This window comes from Rhinichthys klamathensis, unplaced genomic scaffold, assembly GCF_029890125.1.
Source record: "Rhinichthys klamathensis goyatoka isolate OS25496 unplaced genomic scaffold, OSU_Roscu_1.1 h1tg000062l_1, whole genome shotgun sequence".
In the NCBI taxonomy this organism is placed as follows: domain Eukaryota; kingdom Metazoa; phylum Chordata; class Actinopteri; order Cypriniformes; family Leuciscidae; genus Rhinichthys; species Rhinichthys klamathensis.
In genome coordinates this window covers 118,418-124,417 of record NW_026606606.1, presented here as the reverse complement: position 1 = coordinate 124,417, position 6,000 = coordinate 118,418, and positions in this window count along the sequence as shown.

Here is a 6,000-nt window from a genome sequence, read left to right as displayed (position 1 = left end):
TAATCAAAAATATCTTAATTTGTGTTCCGAAGATGAACGAAAGTCTTACGGGGTTGGAACGACATGAGGGTGAGTAATTACTGACAGAATTTTCATTTTTGGGGTGAACTAACACTTTAAGTCCTGCTTAAGCTCTCTTAAGTTCAACTAATTGCATTTAGGGCTATCTTAAATTTAAACAACAATACATTTTAATTTAATTATAAATAACGTGTAATTAAGTGTCCAAGTTAAGTTTGCACATAAGGATATATTTTTAAAGTAGGCTATATTATTTCTGCAATAAGTACTATTTTTATAAGTATGCTTAAGTGTACTTCTTTTTCACAGGAGTAGCGAAACACATTTCCAAATTTCAGACCACCTGTAAATCTGGTTTGGGTTAAGTTTGCACATCGGATATACTAAAAAAAATCTAATTTCTGCTGCCTGTGTGAACAAGGCCTTATGGAAGTATGATTGGCAAACCTTTGACTGCTTGTAAAAGCTCATGTTATCTTTCCATGTAATAGCTCACCTCCCTCCACCCTCTGTGGAGATACTCTTGATGTCAACGGGCTGACGGATAATGAACTGTGCACATCAGCGGATGAGCTGAGGTTTTAGGTGTTGGTCTGCATGTGTCTATGTGTATATGTGACATTGTCCCTACATTGTCATCCAGGAGGCCTAATCTTTCATTTCTTGTACAGAGCCTTTGTTTTCTAGGATAAAGGATGAAGAAAAAAACAAACTTGAACTAAACACAATAACACAATAAAGAGAAGAGATGGAGGACTCAATACATTCTCTGGATGTGATGAATATCATGCACTTTACAAGGACAACTGGACGCTAACGCTGAACCTAAAAGACAATCTTGGAAAGAAAACAAGAGATGCGTCTTTTCCTTCCAAAAGGTTATAACTGTAACGAGATATATATATAATGATTATGAGGATGAAAATAAATCATGATAAGCTGACAATGACTCCTGATTATTTCTGTGTCTCTTCAAATCTGGGAAGATGGTGATGTTGGTCGATTTATTCATGATATCATTGGTGGCTGCTGGCTGTTCGTTGTTTTGTAACCTTCTCTTACCTAATTGCCAGATTATACAATAGTTGAAATGGTGCCTAAAGTGGAAGTAACATGTTTTTAAAGAGTTTTCAGATGGTTGCTAAATGATATAAAGACTAAACGATATAAAGATATTCACGCCAAGAATGATATAAAGACTATAACAATACCTTACTTTATACTTTAAATGCTTGAGCCATTAAAGCACGATTGTTTTTGATTGGCTGTCAATGTTTTTATCGTTCATCGGCTGTAAAAAGAAATGGTTCTGAAAGTGATTTCAAAGATATTGTTTCTCTGTGCCGTTATAGTTGGTGTGGACTTTGCTGTTCTTTTGTATTTAGAACGATTTTTAGAACTATATTGTTGTACATCATTGGTTTGAAGGGTTTTAAAAAGCCAGTGTTCTCTTTGCTGATTATCTTTCTGTTGTTATTGAGCACTAGTGTGCAGAAATAGCTGCCTAAATGCATTGTGTTGTGCTCCTAAGTGAAGCAAAATGCACTCTGTGTTGCACTGAGAAAGCAAAGTCATCTATTTATAATCCACTCCTTATGGGCCGATAGATAACCTGTGGGAGAGCGAAGATTTGCAGCTTCCTGTGACAGGCTAAGATCTCACCTTCCACCAGCCGTTTGTCCCATCTGTTCTAGTTTAGCTCATCTGGTCCAAAGCTAGGCCCAGCACTATTTCCACCCTACTGTCACAACCTTAGGTGTTTACCTCTGCTTCAGATGCCTCCGTTCTCTTTGTTTGTAAGGAGGGCCGACAGACTGTCTGAGAGAAGATAGCATAGAGTAGACAGGAGTCCTGGCAGCGGATGGCTATTGATCCAAAAAACGTCATCTGAGGCTCAACAGAATCTGAAAGAACAGCGGGGAGAGCCAAATAGTAATAAAAAATGGCACTAAAATATATTAGTTATATTAGTCATTTATTTGAAAGATTATGATGCTTCAGTGGTTCTCTGGTGGTTTCGCTTCAGTACCTAGAGTACAGTTTGAATGTTGACAAAACATTTGTTTTTCTTTAAGTATTACTTTGTGGTTAGTTTAATTTATTCACATTTATCATTGCTTTTCTCCACTGTCCTATCAAAACAGTCCTGCAACTTTTTTTTTTTTTTATCTAAAGTTAGCAACTATTCACCTAACTAAAACATTACTATACAACCTACATCTAAAACATGATTGATTGATTGATTGATTGATTGATTGATTGATTGATTGATTGATTGATTGATTGATTGATTGATTGATTGATACAAATGATGTTCCAAAACAAACAGAGATGTTGATCCAGAAACTGGAGTTTCTTCTCTGTTGAAGAAAATAAGGCTAGATTCCCTTGTGAAAAAGAAGTGTGCTTAATTGGCTTCCAATGTCAGACTATATCATAGATAGCCTATCAATGACCTACAAATAGGCCATATTTTAAATGCATATTTACCACTTTGATATTCAGATTTGAGCTGCAACTCATAAGATAATAAAGTACCAACTAATTCACAGTTCACAGTTGTACCATAGACTGACTGCTGTTCTGTAACTACTTGCATTTGGCCAGGGAAAGTAGGACAGGGAACTGCTGGGAAGAGTCCATTGGGATATGTAAACTCACAGCTAGATTAATATACAGCATGACGGAGGGAAGCAGATCCGGGTGCATGTGGGGAGAGCAGGTAGATTCCTGACGCCTTGCTATAATAGCAATTTATCATCTCATGTTCCTTATACGCGGAGTAAAGAAACCGAGAGCCGTACAGAAGGGTTGACTGAGGTGACAGACTGAAAAGTGGGTTAGTTAGGCACTGACAGCTCTCATTATTTCAACATATTTTTTTAATAATTGTTCAACATTGGAATGCCTGATTCTGCAAACCAGAGAATCAATCGGAGAGTCGCGACAAGCAAACAAACTCTTTAGTGCAGGTCCACGCCCATGAAGCACAGCGAAATAACATAAAAGTCAGCTGTTGTCCTCCAAACAAATGTGTGCGAGCTGTCTCGGTTGTTCCTCCACATTAGAGGACCTGCAGTACTGGAGACACAAAACCTGCATGTGACCTGAAGTGATCAGATATCACAGACCATAATGCACTTGCTCAAGACTCTTCTATGTCTTGTACTGAAGAGGAAGGGCAGAGACCACAACGGGTCGATGCTAATTGATAAAAGCTCTGGCCTCACTCTCCTTTCACCTCCAGTCAAGTCACCTTTATTTCTACAGTGCTTTCTACAATACAGATTGTTTCAAAGCAGCTTCACAGTGATAACAGGGAATAGATGTATTCCGGCTGTTGTTTAGCTGAAGTCATTTCGGGGTTATTTTTATCTATAAAGCAGAAAACAGTGATATCATCGTCCAGCTCAGTTCAGCGTCAGTACAGTCAGATCAATAATATTGTTGGATAATAAGTGTCCCCAATGTAAGACTTGGTAAGACAAAAGCTGAGATCAAACACCTTGCAGTAAAACAACAAAACGCGCTAATCTGGAGGAAAGATCTCAGAGAAAGAGCACAGGACACCGTCTTGCCCAAACGTATCTCTTCGTCCATCTATGCATCCCTCCTCTACCGACTCCTTCTCCTTTCCCCCCGATTCAAGTCGCTGAAAGTTCACTGAGAATGTCTGTATATATGATGTATCTTGTGAATCTATTGTTTGTCCCTTTCATGTTTGGTATAATTTTTAATGTCTCAGTGCGATTGTAACATGGTCTTCATTTCACCGCAGTCACTTATTACGAGAAAGATTGAAAAACAGGTTCCTGTTAAACTAAATGCAGCCTAATAATCATTTAACAGATGTGAATTATAGAAATGTGATAATAATGCGTTTTTACAGATTTAAACTGAGAGTGTGTCTGCTTTCCGGACAATAGGAAAACTATTCCAGAGTTTAGGTGCTAAATAGGAAAAGGATCTACAGCCTGCACTCGTTTTTGATATTCTCGGTATTATCAACTAGCCAGAATTTTGAGAGCGCAATAGACGTGAAGGACTATAATGCATTAAGAGCTCGCTCACGTAATGGGGAGCTAAACGTTTTAGTGCTTTGTAAGTCATTAGCAAGATTTTTAAAATGTATGCGGTGTTTAATAGGCAGCCAATGCAGTGTTGACAGAACCGGGTTATAGTCCCCACAGCAGAAGACAACATGATAATTCAGACGAACTGCTCCTGATTTCTGTCTAAGGTATAGAATGAAAAAAAAAACTGTTTAGTAGTTGAAATAATTACATTTATGGAAAAAAAAAGAAAAAGAAAAAGTATGATATCGAGAGACTATTTTTATCAACAAATCAAAAAAGCAGGGAAAACTTGGCCAAATCCCAAAAAAATGCAATGGATCATTTAACAAAGAATGAGTCTATAATTATAAAACCTGCTGACAAAGGAGGAGCAGTTGTAATAATGGACAGAGATAAATATGTTGAAGAAGCCTTAAAACAACTCAACAATATCAACGGTTGCGGTCAAATCCGATAGACAACATAAGAGATCAACTCAAAGTTCTGTTCCCTACAGCGAAGGATACTGGGTGGATTTCAAAACAGGAGCATGATTTCCTCCAATGCCAACATCCTAGAATACCCACCTTCTACATGCTCCCCAAGATCCACAAGTCTCTCGAATCTCCTCCAGGCAGGCCCATCATATCGTCTAATGGGTCTCTCACAGAACCAGCTTCGCAATTTATAGACTTCCACATTAAGCCTTTGGCTCAACAACTATCTTCCTATATACAGGATACTACCCATGTGTTGAAGGTCTTAAGCGATATGATAGTTCCAGACAACTGCTTCTTAGCCACATTGGATGTGGAATCTCTCTACACGAACATTGCTCATAATGATGGACTAAAAGCTTTACAATATTTCCTGACTAATAGACCTAGACTCTTTGCCTCCCTCCGAATTCATCGTTCAGCTCACTGAATGGACACTTAAAAATAACGTTTTCCTTTTCCAAGACCAAATTCAAGTTCGGGGCACTGCGATGGGTGCATGTTTTGCCCCAAACTATGCTAACCTTTTTTTAGGCTTGTGGGAGAGGGATTTTGTCTATTTAAACAAGTATAGTGACTGAAGATAAAATGGTGGGGGAGGTACATTGATGATATTCTTCTGATTTGGGGTGGTTCTTATGATGAACTGTTACAATTGTATGATTACTTGAACAATAATGATAAAATTGTGCATGGAAGTTGAACATTCCAAAACGACTATTCATTTTTTAGATTTAACCATTTCTATTGGTAAAGATGGGAAACTCCATACTACTGTGTATCGTAAAACAACAGATAGGAACACTATGTTAAAATCAGATAGTTTCCATCCAAATTGGCTAAAAAACAATATACCCTTTGGCCAGTTTCAACGTCTTTGCGATACCAATAATGAATATGAAGTGCAAGCTAAAGTCCTGTCCAACCGATTTTTAGAAAGGGGCTATCATACAGAAACTGTACAAAATGCTTATAAGAAAGCCCAGTCTATTCCTACACCTGGGTTATTCCAGAAGAAGACAAAATGATCCTGTTTACAGAATCAGGCCTATTTTGTGACAGAATATAGCTCTTTGGCCAATCCCATAAAAAGGATTATACACTCAAATTGGAATCTTATTAAGAGTGATCCTGTTCTTCGTGAAGTGTTTTCTGCATCTCCAAAAATAAGTTTCAAGAGGGCTCCAACTTTACGAGAGATAGGCTAGTATATCTAGTCATCTTCCTGCCATAAAACAGACCACTTGGCTTAACAGACAATTAAAAGGTACTTACAAATGTGGGTCTTGCAACCATTGTTCTAGTATTAAAGAATGCAAAGAATTCCGTAATTTCAAGACAGATAAAAGGTACAGCGTAAAGGCATTCATTAATTGCAACACGTCTCAAAGACAGAGTATCGGAGCATAAGAATGTCATTAGAAAAG